Raw genomic sequence first — 19,634 nt, 5'->3', positions numbered from 1 at the left:
AAAGGAAACTCCCCCACCACGAGCTGCTCCAAAAATAGCTCCAGCTGCCACCTCCGTAGTGAAAGGAACTTGTCACTGCCACCGGGTGGCCCGCTGCTCAGGGACTAGAATCTGATGGCAGCAGCCATGGGTCAGTCTTGGAGACAGCGTGTGTGTGCCCCGAGCCGGGGAACTTGGAATGCAACCAGGGTCCACTCTGCAATCACCTGGTCCTGCTCCCCCATTCTACCTTCCAGGAAATTGAGGTGGGAGGACAAGAGACCAGCCCAGGGCCATGAGCCCAGCAGTGGCAGCGCCTGGCCAGGACCCAGCCTCCTAAAACCACTCCACGCCCACACTGTCAGACCAAGGAACCTGCCCCGAAGCCTCCGTCACCTCCTCACCCCCAACCCAGAACCCAGAACCCTGAACCCTGACAGCAGATGCTGAGATGAAAGCAGCCTGGGAGGGACCAGCCCAGCCCTTGTCTTAGATGCTCCATCCCACCCACCCCTACAGGGGCCAGCAAATGCTAAGAAGCATAAACATCCTTGCTGTCCCTTTAAAAGATTAACGCTTTCAGAGTTCCCCTTGTGGCGCATCGGAAACGAATTCAACTAGGAACCATGAGGTTGTGGGTTCGATCCCTGGCCTCGCTCAGTGGGTTAAGGATCTGGTGTTGCCATGAACTGTGGTGTAGATTGCAGATGCGGCTTGGATCCCACGTTGCTGTGGCTGTGGCGTAGGCTGGTAGGTATAGCTCCGATTTGACCCCTAGCCTGGGAACTTCCATATGCTGTGGGTGCGGCCCTCAAAAGACAAAAAAAAAAAAAAAAAAAGCAAGCTTAACCCTTTCTAGTCTCTCTTTTGGGACCTGAGCCAAAAACATTTGTTGCCTGAGAGATGAGAGCCTTGACAGGCGGAGGCCTTGGGTTCAAGTCCTGGTGGCCCTGGCGTGTCCCAGCTGTGTGTGCCCCAGTGTTCTCATGGGTAAAACAGGGGCACAAACAGCATGCAGCACCCTGAGCTGTGGAGGGTCCCACAGCATCAGGTGATCCAATGTGCTTAGCCCGGGGCCTGACGCATCACAGAGCCCCAGTCAGTGGAGTTACCCTCGAAGCTCAGTCACATCCTTATTCCGGCCCCACGCTCTCCAAAACCAGGCTGTGGATCCAGGAACTGAGTGCTCAGAGGATTCTCACCTTCCCTCCCTTCCATACACCCCTGCAGCTGGCGTCTCTGCTCAGGGCCTGTGCTGACCACTGGTGACCCCGAGACGACACAGATGGAAACCCCCTTGCTCTTAAGGGCTCACAGGAGAGAAGCCAGCACCACGAGGACGGATAACCACAAGCCAGAAAGAGCACGAAAAGTGCCCCCAAGAAAAAGACTGATGGACTCTCACTTCAGGCCAGGCAAGGTCATGGACAGCTTTTTTTCTCTTTTTTTCCCCTTTTCACAGCCTCGTCTGCAGCATATGGAAGTTCCCAGACTAAGGGTCGGATCGGAGCTGCATCTGCAGGCCATGGGGTGCCACAGCCATGGCAACACGGGATCCAAGGTGCATCTACAGCCTATGCCACAGCTTTCCACAAGGCCGGTTCCTTAACCCATTGCGGGAAGCCAGGGATGGAACCTGTGTCCTTCGTGGACACTATGTCGGGTTCTTAACCCCCCTGAGCCAGAAATGGGAACTCCACGGATAGCTTCTTAGAAGAGGAGGAGTCTGGGGTGGCCTAGAAGGATGGGCAGAGTCAGCCCCAGAGGGGAAGGGGATTCGGGTGGAGAGCTAAGTGGGCTCAAAGGCCTGGAGGCTGGGGGACCAATGGGCAGGTGGGAGAACGCATGGGAGCCTCCAGACCACCCAGCCCTCCACCTCTGAAGAGAGCTCCTGCGGCTGACACCTGCCTCCTCCTCCAGAACCAGAGCCAGCTCTGCCCTGGGCAAACCAACCCCCCGCGCCCCATCTGCAGCTCGGCCACTGGGACTGACGCAGGCATATGGCAGCTGAGGCCTCGGAGGACACACCGCGCTAGATCCTGGCACCGGGGCTCGGCCACCTGCCAGCACACCTTCCCCGCCAGCCGGGCCCAACTGTCGGGCATATGCCAGGTGCCGGCCCCCTTGGTGGCAGCAGCTGGGCCCAGGCCAGCCATCCACAGGCCTGGCCCTGGTGCATGGGGCACCCCTTCAGGACTGTCTTCCATGAGCCCACTGAGGTGGGTAGCATCAGTCCCAACCCACGGCAGAGGCTCCAGACAGGCCAGTCAGACCCTGAGTTGGGCACGTCTGCCTGAGCGTTTGCCTTCTGCTTCCAGCCTCCTGTCTACTGGAGAGGAATTCTGTCCAGGGCTCCCACCCAGGACGGGCAGCTCCAGGGAAAACACAGGTTCACAGAGCCTTCCTCTTCCTCCCGGGCCTGGTGGCAAAAACTTCCCAGACATCTGCCTTGGCTCTGCTCAGCCTGCGTGCCTGTGTGCACACACGTCTGCCACTAGTCCCTCCCTGCCCGTCCACCTGGCCCACCGAAGAGGCCGGAGGGGCGCTGAGGGGCACAGATGGGCTTGCGAGTCCCACTGGTCACCAGACTCTCAAGGCCCCCCCGGGTCACCAGGAGCCTCCAGCATGACCTCCAGGCAGCTGAGTGTGGCTCGGTCTGCGGGCAACAGTGCCTCCTCCATCCAGTCCTGCCACCCTGTGCAGAGGTACAGGCTGGCACATAATCTCAGCTTCCAGGGCCACATCACGGTGGCCCTGGACCTTCCTGGGTCACATTCTCTGGGATCCTCGCTGACTCCAAGTCGGGCCTGGGAAGCAGGAGGCCACCCCTAATTCCCAGCGGGTGAATTCTGCTCTGAGCCACGACGTGTGTGGCGTGGTGGCCGGGGACTCACAGGGCTGCATGACCTTGGGAAAGTCATGACTTGTCCCTGGGCCTCGTTTTCTCACCTACAACACGGGTGGGTCTAACTCTGCAGTCTTAGAGGGGGCAGCTTCCTGTGCCGACACTTTTCTATGCGGCTGATGGAGGATTTGCGATTGGCTGGGGCACCCTGAAACTGAGCGCTGGAAGCCTGTCTCTACTCATATGTTCCAGGAGGAAGGGCGGACCTTCTGGATCTGGAACTGACCCTAGAAGACAGCCCCCAGCCCCCTGCACACTGCTCTCCCCACTTGCGACAAGCCACAGCCATGTGCAGGCACGGCTCTGGGGCCTCCCAGCTCCCAGACACACAACCATGGGCGTGGGATGTGTATACACGGGGGTCACACACAGAGCACCCCTTTAGTGCCAGGTACAGGGCCAGATCCTTGAGTGGGGCTGGCAGCTCGTGGGCTCAAAAAGCGACCCTGCAAGGCAGACAGTGTGTCCACTGGACAGAGCAGGAAAGAGAGGCTGGCAAAGTCACGTGACTCATTGAGAGCATCCCAGCTGGAGAGAGGCAGAGCCGCATGGAAGGGCAGACCTGAGTCCTTGCTCACCTGGACACTCTGCAGCGTACACCCTGGGCTCCTGCCCTCAGGGAAGGGGCAAACGGGGTGGTCGTGGGGTGGGTACCAGACCAAGTGCTTAACTCAGTTGCAGAAGCATAGAAGGAGCCGCTGCATCCAGCTTGAGCCCATCAAGCGGACTGCAGGGAGGGGGTGGCACTTGATCTGGGACCCGAGGCTCAGGAAGTGCGGCGAGGCAGCCCAGCACAGGCTCTGGAGTCTGACAGCCCCAAGTTCAAATCCCGCACCGCCTCTGTCCAGCCACACGAACTTGGATCAGGCCTGTGGCCACGTCTCTGCAGTTCCCTCCTCTGTGAATGGGGAGCCGTGTAGGAGCCACCTTGTGGGGAGGGTTGTTATGAGGACGGAGTAGAGGACATGCAGGTGGAATGCCAGCAGCCCAGGACTATCAGGACTAGGTACACACAAGGGCTCGATAAATGTGGCTGCTGCTACGATTATGATAACTGTTAGCAGCATAAAAACCAGCGTTCCTTCAACAGCAATACTGCCGCCACAAACATTTCTGGCAACCCACTCTGCCCACCCATTGTCACCGTAAGTCTGGTCCTCATTCCCTTGGGGACCCCAGTCTTGGGGTCCACCCCCGGGGAACGTGGCAGGAGGTGACCCTGGCCTCTGGGGAGCTCCGCTTGAGGGGAGGAGGGGAGAGGCCGTCCTGGCTCCTGCCATGTTCTCTGGAAGCTGGGAAGCGATGGCAAAGCATTTTACAAAGTTACCAGGACAATGAACCTGAGCCGGTCCCTCCCCCCATTGTCTCCGTAAAATAAATCTTGGCCCGTGGCTGGCGAGAGACCCTATATATTTACATGACGTTCTTGCCTCGTGATCACAGGGCTCGTGGTTCCGGCAAGCAGTGTGTGGCAGGGATGACAGTGGTCCTAGGAGACTCACTATTTTCCAGCGACTTTTATTGTCCATTACATCCCGGCGTTTACAGGGCCCTGCTCCGGGCCTGGCAGGAATAGCGTGGGGCTGGCAGGCCTTAATATTCCGGTCTCGGCGCTGCAGATCTGTCGTCACCTCTCCTTCCCCCCTCCCCAGTCTTTGTGTGACACTGAGAGCCCCGGGAGCTCCAGGGGCGCTGGAGGAAGGGGGCTGGGGCGTCTGGAGGCACCGGCATGCCCACCCAAGCCAGTCCACGCGGTGCTTGGTTCCAGCCTGCTGTCCCAGGCCAGGGGACACTGCTAGCTCTGGGGCCCTCCTTGGGCGTGGGAGGGGCTGTGCAAGGTGGAGGGGTGCCCGGGTGCGCAGGGGATGCTACTCCTGGCTCGTGGGGGCCGCGGGCTAAATTCTCAGGGATTCTGTGAGACATTTATCATGCTGGTTGCCTGAAATCAGGCACAGGAGGGCTGTTTCCACTGCGGAAATTGGCAAATGCTACAGATCAAGGCTCCGTACAGATCCTTCCCCCTCTCACCCCTCTGCCCGGGGACCTGTTTGTTAAACAGCAGCATACACTCCAGGACGGCGGAGACCCAGGACGCCAATTGTGAGGACCTGGTGTGAGCCCTGACTTCCTCACGTACCTCTCTTATATTTGTGGGTGACCTTAGGTATAAGGTACTTCTCCTTTGGAGCCTCAGCTTTCTTATCTGTAAAATGGGAACATACCTAAACCCCCCACTCCCGGGGTTGTCGTGAGGCTTAACAGCACGTCATGGCAAGCTCCCTGGATGCTGCTTGGTACACAGCAGGTGCTTAATAAATGATACCCACTGTCATTCCTTGATTCAATACTTTCCGGGGCACCCACTCTGTATCAGATACTGCCGGAGTGACAGGGCTACACAAATACCCCACAGGATGATAAATACCAAATGCTTCACATCTGGACAGTTGCCGATTGTCCGCAGAAGGATTTTTAGCCACATCATCTTACGAAGCCTCATAACAACTCTGGGAGGTGGGCACAGCAGGAATGATGCTGATTTTCGAGATAAGGAAATGGGGGGCATGACCTGCCTGAGGCCCCTGCCAGGGTCTAGGGGACCCCTGGCCTAGGATCCTGAGTTCTGATCTTGGCTCCACCATCTCCCTGCCCTGGGTCCTCCCCCTCCTGGGCCCCAGGCTCCCCACTGGAGGGCTGAGCAGTACTTGGGATGCTGCTGGCTCTGATGGGGTGGGGTCTGCCTCCGGGCTTCCTGGCTTGGTCAAATGTCCCTCTGACCCCCCCAGCCAGGCAGGACAACGTCTCAGGAACATGCCTGTGCCCCAGCCAGAGCCCAGGAGAGCCAGGGTCTCGTGAGCAGGAAGAGGACTCCCGTCTGCCTATTTGGGGCCTGCCCTCTCACCCGCTGGCAGGGCTCGCCCACCCACTTCGCAGATGAGGAGACCAAAGTTCGGGGCGGGGGGTGTGTCACCAGCCTAGGAGCTGGGCATTCATCCCCACGGCTAGCAGCCTCCAGAACTCATGGCTGGGGTGTCTGCAGAGGGGACCGCCTGGCCAGCTGGCCCCGAGGGGTTGAAGAGCACTTTGCCGAAGCAGGAGCTCAAGCGGTACAGGCGACTCGGATGACTCAAAAGGACCTTTGAAACCAGGAGGTAGGCGGAAGCGGGCGGTATTTCTGGTGGGTTTCACCTCACTTCCTAGAAGGATGCGTCACCAGCCTCCGTTTAGTCAGCCCTCACCCGACCGGCAACGCAGATCCGCACTCTAGGTGGCACGTCTCTCCTCACTTGTCCCCGAAGCAACTATAGGCCGGCAGGTGGGGGCTGGCAGGTAGGGGCCGTCCAGCCTGTCAAGGGAGGGGAGTGGGGGGAACCCTTCTCATTTCACAGGTGGAGAAACTGAGGCCCAGAAAGAGGGCAGGGGGCTGGCTGGTTCAGGGCCATACAGCAGGGACCCAAGTCTCAAACTCCTTTGCCAAGAGGTTACTTTTTCTCTTGGGAGAGGGGGCGAGATAGGGAAGATTGCAAAGGAAAAAGGAGAGGTGGAAAAAAAAAAAAAAAAAAAGAACTAGCAGCTGAACAGAATTGCAACAAGGCCCCCAGCCAGCCCGAAGAGGTTTCCGAAATTCTGTACAGTCTGGATTCTTGTGGGCTGAGGGGTCACGCGATTTCCTCTGCAGAAGGCAGGGTTGAAACAGTCTGACTGAGGGGGAAGGGGGAGGGGGGACGTGTCCACGAGACCGGGAATCATGAGTTTCTGCCTGGCTGCTCTGAGGACTTGCTGGGTGACCACAGACGAGTCCCTTGCCCTCTCTGGGCCTCAATTTACCCTTACTCTGCACCAAGTCTTGTTCTAATGCACTTCAGTGACACTGACCCCTTATATTACATAATTATCTCCATTTTACACGAGGGGAAAACAGGCATAAAAAGGGCAGGCGTGCTGTCGGGTACAGGTGGAAGAGCCGGGGTGTGAAGCCAGGTGCTGTGGCTCCAGAACCCGCATTCCAACCACAAGCCACCAGGCCCTCCAGCCTGCAGCAGCCAGAGCTCCGGGTCCTTCCCACCCTCAGGGGCTTTGCATCTGTGGCTGCGATGCCAGTGGGCCCGTTGCTGGCGTCCCCGAACCATCCTCCTTAACTCGGCTGCTGCTCAGAGCTGCCACCTTGTCCGTGAACTCTGATTCCTTCACTTTGCTCAGCAGCCTTTGTCAACTGCAGCCCAGGAGACCCTTGGGAAACTCCCAGGTCACGGCAGGCATCGACCCGCCTCTTTGAGCCTCGCCAGGAGCCACGAGTCCAAGCAGGCATGGACAACCCTGCTCTGATGTCCGTTTTGGAGTTTTATACTCAGGTCGGCCTCTGGGACTGCAGGAGGGAGACTGCCATTCAGGCATCCAAGAAAGAGAGAGGGAGAGAAAAAAAAAAAAAAAAAAAAAGCAACATCTATTCATAGCCAGACAGAACCTGCTTGGTGGGAATGATGCTATCGAGGCGACAAGCAGCCCAGCTGTGCAAGATTCCCGAAAAGCCTGACCTGGGAACATCCAACGTGGAAGGCTCAAAGCCCTGGGTGGCCACCAAGCTGATAAAATCTGCCTGGATGCGCGACCCGTGAAATGCCTGAGGGAATAAGGTTCTGACCCAAAACCTGGGCTTGTCTTCCAAAACAAAATTCTTCAGACAACAGACATTTTTTGCCTTCAACAAAGAGACGGCTGATCTCCATTTCACTCTGATCGCTGGAGTAAGGCACACTCGTGGTGAGAACGTGCTCCCACTCCAGGCCACGCACTGTGCCACATAGTTGGGTCCGCTGGGTCCCTTGCACGGGTGGGCGTTACTATCTCCATTTTGCAGATGGGGAGACTGAGGCTCGGAGAGCCGCTGATCCAAACAGCCGGGCGAGTCTACGGCCATGCCACCCTGAACGCGCCCCATCTCGTCAAAGAGCCGGGAGATGGCAAAGGAGGGGGCTGAAATCCCGTGCCAGGCTGGGGTGTAGGGAGGTGGGGAAGGCCCCCAGGGGAAGCTTCTGTCTGCATGATGAAGGGGAGCTCCAGCCAGACAGAGGCGCAGAGGGAGCTCTGTGGGGTGGGTGCTGAGGGTGTCTTGGGCTCTGGACGCCCCCGTGCTTCCCTCCTCATGTGGGAAGCATTCCTGCAGACGGATGGAGGTGGGGGGCCCAAGGGCAGTTAGAATCGCCCCACTGAAGCTACCTCAGTTGGTCTTTCCAAAGACCCCAGGATCCACTGACTGGGAGTACTGTGCCGAGCACCCGGGAAAGCCTGCGTTCGAATCATTGCATCGACGCCAGATGATCGTTCAACACCCAGGCAGTCGCTGCCACGCCACTGTTCTATTCCTGGGAGCAGGAGAAACCCTGAATCCACTCATCCGAGGCCTCATGTCTCACCAGAGACCTCAGAAAAACCCCCTAAGAATCCACCAGTCCACGTCCTGTCCTTGAAAGCAGGAAGACAGGAACCTGAGGCTCGGAGCAGTGAAACCGTGTGTCTGAGGCCGTGCAATCGTCTGTTCAACGGCCCAGCAGGCACTGGGACCAGTCCTCATCCTCAGTGAGGCTCCTTGTTCAGGGAAAAATAAGGAGTTTCCTAAACCATCATCTAGCACCCAGTGTAACTGCTGCTTCGCGCACCCAGGGTGTGGAAACACGGGGAAAGGTCTGTGTGGTCTGCCCGGGGAGGTGGGGGTGTCTGCTCAGAATAGGAACCTGCTCTGAACCAAGCAGATGGGGCGGGGGGGAGGCTCCAGCGGGAAGGCACACATGTGCAAAAGCCCGGAGGCCAGGCAGGACGAGCATTCGTTGTGGGACTAGCCCCAAACGACAGTAGTGGCCTCGGGTCTGCAGAGGGGGCGGGAGTCAACACCTGCACACCGAGCCGGTTAAGCGGTGCAAAATCAGGGCAAGAATGTGGCTCTCCAGACTCCCTTTCCAGTGCTCTTGTGCACACCCTGTCTCCCACGGGACCAAGCTTAGTATGATTTTTACTCAATGAGTTTACGTGATGAATCAAAGCCCCAGTCACAGTCCAGCAGCATCCTGCCTCTGCCAATGTTACGTGCTCACTTGACCTCCCCAGCCCTGCCCTGGTGACCCTGGGGAACTTGTCCATGGCCAGGAGGAAGGAAACGCCTACAGAACCTCCCTCTCGAGAGACCCTGCAGGGGGCCATGCCCCAGGAGTGCCATGAGGCTTTCATTCCAGGCTCCGAGCCACTCTGTCCTATTTGGTGCATATTTATTGAGCACCGGCAGTGTGCCAGCCCCTGTGCTAGGCACCGGAGGGATGCAGAGAAGGGGGTCGCAACCTCTAATTCACTCGGCCCTTCCCTCATCCTGAAACGGGTAGGACTGGATGCCCTACTCCTCGGGCCCAGGAGAGGGGTTGAGAGGCTGGTGGAGGCCTGGGGCTTGCTTGCTCAAGACCACCCAGCCGGGAGGTGTCAGGCTGAGAAGCTAAGCCGGAAACATCTGGCTGCAGGGCCTGTGCCAAAAAGCGATAAGTGTCCCTGAAGGGACAGAAGAGCCTGGGTCCCTCCTTCCTGCCCTGCAGGCTGCCCTTTACCCACAAAGCAGGCGGAGGCCGCGCTGGCAGGCGTCACCCAATGGTAACGGCGGGGCCCTGTCATTACGGGGAGGGGCTGCTCTCCTGGCCCAGGGAGCAGGGCCAGGACCGGCGGCTCCTGCAGGGCGAGGAGAGGCCCTTGGCTCTAAGCTGTCGTGGCCGGTGCCACCGAAGGACTAAACACTTGTATGACCAGTGAGTCTGGGATGCGGAGCACGGACTACGGGGTCAGCGAGCCCCTGGCCAGGTCTCTCTGAGTCTATTCCGTGGGGTTGACATGACCCGGCCCTGGCTGTGAGAACGGCTGCCCCTTCAAGGCCTGGGGTCCTTGTGCACCTCTGTCTCGGGCGGGGATGTCAGCCGACCCCCTGGGTACCCTGGTTAACCCAATGCAACAGCCGGAGGCATTCCACCCTAAGGCTCATCAGTGTTCTGTCCAGACTGGCAGGCCCTCCTCCTCTTCACACTCCAGGCCCCGTACCAGGTCAAATACAAAGCTTATGACTACCTGCAACTGGGGACCAGGGCCTTCTTTGGAAAGAGGGTCTCTGCATATGCAATCAAATTAAGATGAGATGGCAGGGAGTACAGTCACCCTCATCCAATGACTGGTGTCTTTATAAGCAGAGGGAAACTTGAACTCAGAGACACATGGCAGGGGCGGGGGGGGGGCAGGGGGAGGGGCGTGTGTCGACAGAGGCACAGATGGGAGTGATGTGGGCTCAAGCCACAGAAGACCAAGGACTGCCAGGAACCACCAGAAGCCAGGAGAGAGAGGCACAGAACAGACTCGCCCTCGGGGCCTCCAGAAGGAACCAACCCTGCCCACACCGTGATTTTGGACTTCTGACCTCCAGGGCTGTGGGAGAATAAATGTCTATTGTCTTAGGCCACCCTGTGTGCGGGGATGTGCTGTGGAGGCCCCAGGAAGTGAATACACTCCCTGCCCACCCCCGGGGGGCACAGCTGGCCCTCACAGGCAGCCGGGCTTCTCCAGGCACTGCAAGCATCACCCAAGACTTCCTCAGGCTCAACTTCCATTTCGGGAGCCGCAGAGGAAGTCAGTCAGTGGTTCCCAGGGCTGGGGCTTTCACAGGCCTCAAAGGCTTCCCCCAAGTTGCGAACATGGACAGAAGGTGGCCGACGTTCCCTGACATCTAAAACAAAATTTCCGTCCTGCATAAAGGGACACCTGACAGGAGAAAGCAGCCCATGCCAGACCTGTCCTTCAGTTTTCTCACGTCACCATGGGTCCACGACCGTGTCACCCAGCCCTGGGTCCGGTCTGGGTCTGGCGTTTGGGAACCAAACTGCGGGCTGCTGTGCCCTGATGGGTGACTTCGTAATGTCCTGGCCAAAGAGAAGGGAGGCTGGCCTCCTCCACGCTCGGCTGAGTACAAAACGGAGGTTTTCTCGAAACAAACTCATGCACACGAAGAACAGACTTGGCGTTGCCAAGGGGGAGGGGGAGGGAGTGGGACGGCCTGGGAGTATGGGGTTAGCAGATGCAAACTGTAGCATCTGGAGTGGATAAGCAATGAGGTCCTGCTGTATAGCACAGGCCATGAGATCCAATCTCTTGTGGTGGAACATGATGGAGGATAATGTGAGAAAAAGAATGTGTGAATATATACATATGGATAACGGGGTCATTTTGCTGTACAGCAGAAATCGACCGAACATTGTAAATCAACTATGACAAAAAAAGAATTTGGGGGGGTCTTTTTCTGGGGTCACACCCCCGGCATATAGAGGCTCCCAGGCTAGGGATTGAATCAGAGCTGTAGTCACCAGCCTACGCCACAGCCACAGCCTGCTAGATCCGAGCTGCGTCTGCAACCCACACCACAGCTCACGGCAACGCCAGATCCTTAACCCACTGAGCAGGGCCAGGGATCGAACCCGCAACTTCATGGCTCCTAGTCGGATTCGTTAACCACTGAGCCACGATGGGAATGCCTAACCAAAAATTTTTGTTACAAAAAGGAGGTTTTCTCCATCTCAGTGACTTGACAAGAATATTCCAGTTAACCTGTGGGTAATTCCAGTTAATCCCCTCTGAGGACTGGGTGATCTCCCAGCCCGAGGAGGAGGAGGAGGAGGAGGGATTCCAGGCCAGTCAATGAGGGAGGATCGGGAGGAAGAGAGGAGAAAAATGAAAAGGAGGAGGGACAAGGAGAGAGAGAGAGAGACACGCACTGACCCTTCTGGTGAAAAGAAAAGCAAATTGCGAAATTACGCAACGGGCAGACATCACGGGCCGGACGGCTCCAGCCCTCTTCAAAGGCACCTCGTAAACCCCACGCCCAGCCTTGGAGGGAGAGGCCAGATGCCTGCCTCTGTGGGGAGGAGCCTTCCAAACATCTGGCCCCGGTGGCCCGATGACCCAGTGGAAGCCGGTCACCCCTGCAATTCGTGACCACTGCACCCACGTCTGCCCCGTGGAAACCCGCCAGGCGCGCTGGCAGAGAAGCCTGGGGATAAAAATCTGTCTCTGTTCAAGGAATGTGTCTTCGCCAGGAACTCGAGAGCGCTAATCCCATCTCTGAGATGCCCCCAGCGTGGGGGAAACCTCTGCCCAGAGAGCTTGGGCTGACAGCCGTGCCGGGGTGGCCTTGCCGGGACAGCCTCAGATGCTAAGGGCTGACGCCGTTGCCTTCCAGGGCTGGAGTCCATCCCTCCCTCCCTCCCCTCCTGCACACCCAGGCCAGGGGCAGGGTGGGCCCCAGTTCTCAGGAAGCCAGGAAACACACTCTTTTCTGGGCTAAATGCCCAGATTCCTTGAGCAGTCACAGGACACGCTTCTTCTGAGCTGATCCAAAGCCACAAGCGTGGACTGGAAGTTTCTTTGGGCGCCGTGGACCTGCAGGGACACAGGCGCACCTGGAATTCCAGGCCAAGGGCCCGTCAGTGAGAGAGGCCCCAGCCGGCCCCGGACAGGCCAGAGGGCATAGACCTGTGCCCTGGGGGCTGCCTTTCCTTGCCAAGAAAACGAGATTCCTTCATTCCGTCATCCTGTGCCAGGGCTTTCTTGAGAGGCTCACAGAGCCCAGCACCGTGAGAGGCACAGGCAGAGAAAGTCCTGTCCCTCCAGAGGTGTGTAGTCAAGAGACGGCTCCAGACGTGGCAGCAAACAGACACGGTCATTCTAGACACAGTAAGTGCTACGGAGAAAAGCAGCCAAGGAGCGGGCCAGGTACTACGAATAAGGCTTCAGAGGGTCGCAGGGACAATGAACTCAGATGGTGCAGCGAACGGCTTAGCAAATAATCAACAGTCCGAGAGGAGGAGGGAGGGTCTTTCCTTCCTCCCACTGCACAGGCAGGACGACCCAGGCCACAGAAGAAAGGGCCAGAGCAGGGTGTCTAAGGACTGGCCTGGCTGGGGAGCCTCATCAGCACACCTTGCCCAGGAAGCCAAGGGAGAGCCCGAATCCCACCCCGAGCGCCGGCCCTGCCTGACCCCAGCGGACTCCCGGCTCTTTTTTGGTGGGAAAGCCTCTTCCATCTGGCTCCCCCCTGCCCCCCCAAACCATTGACACAGTCTAGGCTTCTCAATCATCTTGCCCCAGGCCGGCCCACAAACAAATGACCCTTCTCCTCCAGCAGGACTGTTCCAACAGGCAATGGCCCTCCCTGAATTTCAATTGGAGGTCCTTCACCTATTTGCTGGAAAATCAAGGCCAAGTTTCAGAACCTCTATGAGCCTCACTTGCCGTGATCTGAACACTGGAAGCCCTCCCTAAAAAGCTCGCTTGATGAGATGGTGGAGGCCAAAGACCCAAGGTGTGCCTGGCACACAGGAGGCCCACCTGCCGGGCACCAAAGTGGGGTGTGAGTGTGCTCTAGATGGGGGCACAGTGCTCAGGGGGAGGGAGGGAGAGGGAAGGGGGAGTATGGACCTGGTCCTGGGCTGCCGGGTCCAGCCCTCGGGGAGCTTGGCATTGGAAGGCAAAGGCCAAGGAGAGGGGCTGGTGCTCTAACAGGCCTGGAGGGTCAAAGCCCTGTGAAGACCAGCCCCGCGGATGACTGGCTGGGAGTCTTGGCCACCATGCTGACCTTTCTGAGTCTCAGTCTCCCTAGATGAGAAGTGGGTTCTGGTGATGCTGAAATGTGACCCCCACCCCACCCCCAAGTATATGAAGTCATCCAGGCAGTATCTGACACCTCGGTCTGCTCGCCCCCATTCATCCATTCAACATAAAAAATATCTGGACTGTATCCCAAGTGGGTCCTTGGGGGTGGGTGGCAGGGTGGGAGGGTGTGGCTGAACCCCTCGGTGGGCAGATCAGTCTCTAGAGCCCCCTGGCATTATGTGGCTCTGAGAGGGGGTGCAGGGGCTCCTGGGCTAGGCTAGGCTCCCCCTCCATGGGAAACTATGCCTGGACAGATCCTGGGAGCAGCCGGCTCACCTGCTGGGCACCTCAGGACCGCGCCACGTGGCCTCGCACCCAACGTGATGCTGTGAGCCCCTCGCCATAGGTCATGTGTCAGTGGCAAGACAGGCTGATGGCTGGGTAGGCCTGGGGAACCTCTGACCCCAGCCCATTTCCCCACTGCACGCAATGCGCCAGAGACAAACATTAAAGCTCAGAACTGCTCGTTTGAACAGCTTCACCTCTGACTCCACCAGACCCATCAACCAATCAAGGAATAGATAAGAGGAGAATCGGAATTCAACCACGGTAACAATACAATTGGCTCCCCACAAAGCACATGAGAAAACCGGGGTTCTTTGGGGTTGGTAGATGAAAACTACTACATTTATTTATTTTTTAATTCTTTTGTCTTTTTTTAAGGGCCACACCGCGACGTACGGAGGATCCCACGCTAGGGGAACAATCGGAGCTACAGCTGCCCAGCCTACACCACAGCCACAGCAACGCAGGATCCAAGCTGCATCTGCGATGACATACACCACAGGTCACAGCATTGCCGGATCCTCAACCCACTGAGCGAGGCCAGGGATCAAACCCGCAACTTCATGGTTCCTAGTCGGATTCGTTTCCACTGCGCCATGACGGGAACTCCAAAACTACTACATTTAGAACGGATGGGCCTTGAGGTCCTCCGTACAGCACAGGGAACTATATCCAATCGCTTCGGAGAGAACATGATGGGAAATAGGAGGAGAAGAGGAATGCGCATGCCTGGGTCCCTACGCTGCGCAGCCGAAACTGACACGACGCTGTAAGTCAATTACACTTTGATAAAAACAAGCGAGAAAGCAAGCCGGGGCTCTTGCAGATTGACGAGACTACCTGGAAATGGGGGGAAATCACTGCATTCCTGGGCAGATGCACTCACAGTAACTCTGGCTTCTTTCATCCCCAGGAAGGAAAAAACACGCAGCAATCCGGATTTAGGGAAGATAACACATCCGTGGCACTTTTTTCCCCTTTCCCAAGCGGCTGCAGCGAGCTTTACATATTTTATCATTTATTCTCACATTGTCCCCAGCAAGTCAGTAGGCGTCGGCCTTGTTTTTCACAAGAAAGCTGTGAGAGAGGCTGAGGGTGCGGAGGTGAGGGGCCTCCCACCCCAACACCCCGACACCCAGCAGGAGAGGGCTGGGCGGGGCGCCCCAGGGCGCAACACCCCCCCCCCCCCCGGGAGAAAAGCCGAAGGGTTCTTCTGGGGTGGAATTTCCACCTCAGGCAGCTGAGAGCTCTGGGGGAGTCCAGAGCCGCATCTGCACCAGCCTCCCTGTCTCCCCGCCTGAACACCCTTCATGACACCAAACCACTTTCCCCCCACGCCACCAGAAATGCCCCCCAGACCACGCCCCCCCATCAATTTCCAAGACGTCTAGATAAAGCCATCACTCCAAAGCGGAGCAGAGGGTGGCATCTGAGGCTTCCTTTCCTCTGACCCCCATCCCAGCCGACATGCGTCTGTCATCCACCCACAGCGCCTCTGTTTTCTGCAACCACTGCCCCCCCGCCCCGACTCCTCCCCATCCCGTCTGCCCTCCACCTAGCTCCCTCCCCACCTGGCTAAGCCTTACTGATCTTCAGGTGCACCCAGGGGAGACAGACCTGGATCAAATCCTTGCTGTGTGACCTTGGATAAGTCACTTGACCTCCCTGAGTCTTGAGTCCAACACAAGAGGAAACCATTTAATGGTGAAGACTAGACCTTGAGAGCACAAGTAAACACCTGGTGTCTGCCCTGGTGCAAGAGAAAGTGCGGTAGGAGGAAGAGTTGTTTAAAAAGAAGACGGCTGATAAATAATCACATACTGTTGACTGGTATCTACAGAGGAGGCGCTGGCCATGGGGCGTGGAGCCTCCACCACGGCCAAGCCTTTCCCCTCTGAACACACTCCAGCCACACGCAGGCCCCTGCTCACAATAAGCAACTGCGAGTCAACAGCCCCTTCAATGTCTTGCAGGAAATTCACTGTTGCTTCCTGATTCTTCTTGTTCCCCCTTATTCTTAGTCTGACCCTACGGGCCTTGGCCTCACCCCACCTCCAATCTTGCCCCAAACCCAGGTATTGAGTCAAAGGGCAAAGAGCTCACTGCCCCTCCCTCACTAAGACTGGGAATCACTCCCGAGGGGCTCAAGCAGTTGAAGCCACAGTGGAAGGTTCTGGAGAATCTGCAGCCCCAACTTCTTCCCACCCTGACCCAGGGGTCTCCAGGGAGGAGCACAGACTGCAGACACCAAGCCCCTCCTCACCTCTGCCCCAGGCTGCCCATCTCGCCGATACTCACCCAGCTCACATCCACCCTGACATCTGCAGCAGCACCCTCCCACGTGGCCACCCCCGGTCTCCACACAGGCCACACCTGAGCTTCAGGAGCCACTCCCCAACTCAAGACTTTTCCCAATGCCCATCGCCCATAGGATCAGACCCTGGGTCATCATAAGATCACCGGATCATCACCCACAGGACAAACCCTGGATCACCACAGGATCACAGGATCATCACCCATAGGTCAAAGTGGATCATCTCAGGATCACAGGATCATCACCATAGGTCAAAGTGGATCATCTCAGGATCACAGGATCATCACCATAGGTCAAAGTGGATCATCTCAGGATCACAGGATCATCACCCATAGGTCAAAGTGGATCATCTCAGGATCACAGGATCATCACCCATAGGTCAAAGTGGATCATCACAGGATCACAGGATCATCACCCATAGGTCAAAGTGGATCATCTCAGGATCACAGGATCATCACCCATAGGTCAAAGTGGATCATCTCAGGATCACAGGATCATCACCCATAGGTCAAAGTGGATCATCTCAGGATCACAGGATCATCACCCATAGGTCAAAGTGGATCATCTCAGGATCACAGGCGCATCATCCATAGGATCAAACCCTTCATTAAGGAGTCACCTGTTAGCAGGCCCACAAAGTGTGTGAATCACAATATTTCTTCCCCATGGGACAGGTTCTATCTCTCCAGCCACCCATTTGTCCCCAACAGAGGCCTGGGTTTCAAACACGGTGTTTAAGTCTTGAGTCTCAGCTGTGTCCGTGGTAACAAGTTCTAAGGAGCAAACTCGGGGGGAGGTGGGTGTGCATCACTCCTTTCCCTCATCACTGTCACCAAGGCCTTCGCCGGGCCAGGCCCTGCTGGTGTTGGGACCACAGAGGAACATAAACTTGTCCCATCCCTAGAGAGGCTCCCAGTCCAGGGGACTGACCTGTCAGTGGGCCCCAAGGGACAGGGGACACAGCAGGACAGGGAAGTTACAGGGGGCTGTGGGGCTCAGAACAGGGTCCTATGTAGTGTCTGAGGTCTGAGGAGACTCCAGGAGAAGGTAATGTTTGAGAAGCAAGAAGAAAAGCATCGAAGAAAGGCATTATAGGCCAGGAGAGCCTAGAGTTCGGCACAGCAGTGGGATGGGGCCTGGCAGGTGAAGAGGGACAGCCGGAGTGGACATCTCTGAATGCCAAGCCTCCCACCTATGGGCTCCAGGCTCCGTGTCTGTTACTGCCTTGGTCACCCCTCGCCATGGTCCCATGAGGGACTTCATTTGAAAGATGAGGAAACCAAGGCTCAGAAAGGTGACGTTACTTATTCCAAGGCAGCCAGCACATTAGTGACATGGAGGAGTTTCCATTGTGGCTCAGCGGAAATGAATCCGACTAGCATCCGTGAGGACACAGGTTCAATCCCTGGCCTTGCTCAGTGGGTTAAGGATCCGGCGTTGTCGTGAGCTGTGCTGTAGGTTGCAGATGCGGCTCAGCTCCTGAGTTGCTGCGGCTGTGGCGTAGGCCGGCAGCTACAGCTCTGATTTGACCCCTAGCCTGGGAATTCGCATATGCACAGGTATGGCCCTAAAAAGACACACACACACACACACACACACACACACACAAATGAGTGACACAGAGGGGAAGGCCTTGGTTTAAACATGTGAGCACCTAAATCTCACCCCTAGAAGTTTAGAAATGTGTTTTTAAAAACATTCACTGCATGAGAATCCCAACTGACAGTTCTTTCGCAGTTTGGCAGGGCCTTCATCAAGCCTTCTTTCTGGTATTTGCTGAATTCCCACTGTGTCCCAGACACACAAGTGGTTGTGCCCTCCCCAAGTTCACAGTGTGATAAGGCACACAACCAACAATGAGGACAATGACCCCTGGGTCAGAGCTCAGGTTGAAAACTGTATTGAGTCTGGTCCCTCTCATTCCTCCTCTCCCCATTCTTGTGCACACAGCAGACATTGCTAATCAATCCCAAAGCCTCCTCAATATGCCCTCTCAGGAGGCCATGACCAATCTATCAGCGCTGGCGCTGGAGGTGACAATGGTTGCCATCCCTGCTGCAAAGGGGTGCCTAGGCCGGCAGGCAGAGTAAGTACAGAAAGTCCTTCCCCAGTTCCCTCCTCCATTCTCAGGGGCTCAAATGCTGGAACTCTCACCACCAGGAAGCCCGAGTGTTCAGCATTGCCCTCCCCCAGCATCACTGCCTATCAGCAAAGCTCCCCCAGATGTTGGCTCCCTCTTGTAGAATCAGGGGGTAAAGCCAGGGAAGGCTGGTGACAGGCATCTGGACTTGGAGTCCTCACTCTGCTACTTCCTGTCACCTCCCAGAGGGGCCCTGCTGTTCTCCAGAGGGCAGCCCAGGAACAAGAACACACCCCAGAGCTACCACGTAGAAAACAGACGATCCGAAGCAAGTTTCTGGACTCTGAGCTGCTTCTGTTTCATCTGAAAACGGCGCCAACGACCCCCACTCCCCCATGACACACTCCAAGTGGCCGGTGCAGGGTCAGACACATGTGAGGGCCCCCGTACGTGCTGCCCCCTCTTCCCTTCCTCCGAAGGTGCGAGTTCAGGGCGACAAGCCCTCTTCTTAGGCACTGGGGCAGGGGACCATCCAGGCCCTGTCCACGCTCCTCTGAGAGATGTCCCAGGGTGGCCTGCTGTCCCCTTCCTCCTTGGCCCAGGCGCTTAGGACCCAAAGAACCATCCAATTGGAAGAGTTTGGTTTTTCTCCGTCTCTCTTTTTTCTTCCCTTTGCCCTCTACGCAAAACTGCTTGGCAGCTGCTCCCGCCTCTGTCCCCAAGGCAGTTCCAAAGGGCCCATCTTGTCCCGCAGAAGTGATGGCGGTAATTCCATTAATGGGAAGCAAGACGGATGGCACCCAGGTGCCCAAAGTGTGCGAGGCGAGCTGAGATGGGCCCCCCCGGGGGGGGGGGGGGAGAGAAAAGTGTTGCCGGAACACACCCTCCTTGGGGGCCTTATTAGGTCTTGAAAGAGCTGCCGCGCTCGCTAAAACCTGCTTTTGCCAGCAGAAGCCTCATTTTACAAATATACAACAACACAAAAACCGTAAATGGCAAGAAAACCCTGAGGATTACGCCCCCCTGCTGCAAGCAAGCCAGGCGGCGAGCTGCCACGCAGGGCTCAAGTCTTTAGCCTCGCTGATTCCAGCTTTAAATAAGTGGGCCCCAATGCCAGCTCACCATTTTGTGAACACGGAACACGGCTGTTTCTTTGCCGTTTAAGGACGGCTGGCCAACAGTGGGATGGCACCGCTATGGGAAGCTCTTCTTTCAAAAGGCTTGCCTGTCCCAGATGCCAGGAAACCCTACGGCCCTCGTGTCAGTGCCCCCAACCCCAGATCACACCCATGGGCCCTCATCACAAGCCCCCATCTCTCCCGGCCTCTCCTGCCCTGAGAAGCAGCAGC

General features: G+C 57.1%; 1 protein-coding gene across 3 annotated transcripts in view; it reads right to left on the bottom strand.

The window, feature by feature from the left end:
• The window catches only part of NEK6 (NIMA related kinase 6), a 92,554-nt gene that overhangs the window by 56,124 nt on the left and 16,796 nt on the right, over window positions 1-19,634 (bottom strand). The window lies entirely within an intron of this gene.

This window comes from Sus scrofa, chromosome 1 (assembly GCF_000003025.6).
Source record: "Sus scrofa isolate TJ Tabasco breed Duroc chromosome 1, Sscrofa11.1, whole genome shotgun sequence".
Classification (NCBI taxonomy): Eukaryota; Metazoa; Chordata; class Mammalia; order Artiodactyla; family Suidae; genus Sus; species Sus scrofa.
Note: the sequence above shows the minus strand (reverse complement) of the source record. Positions and strands in the feature narration are given on the sequence as shown.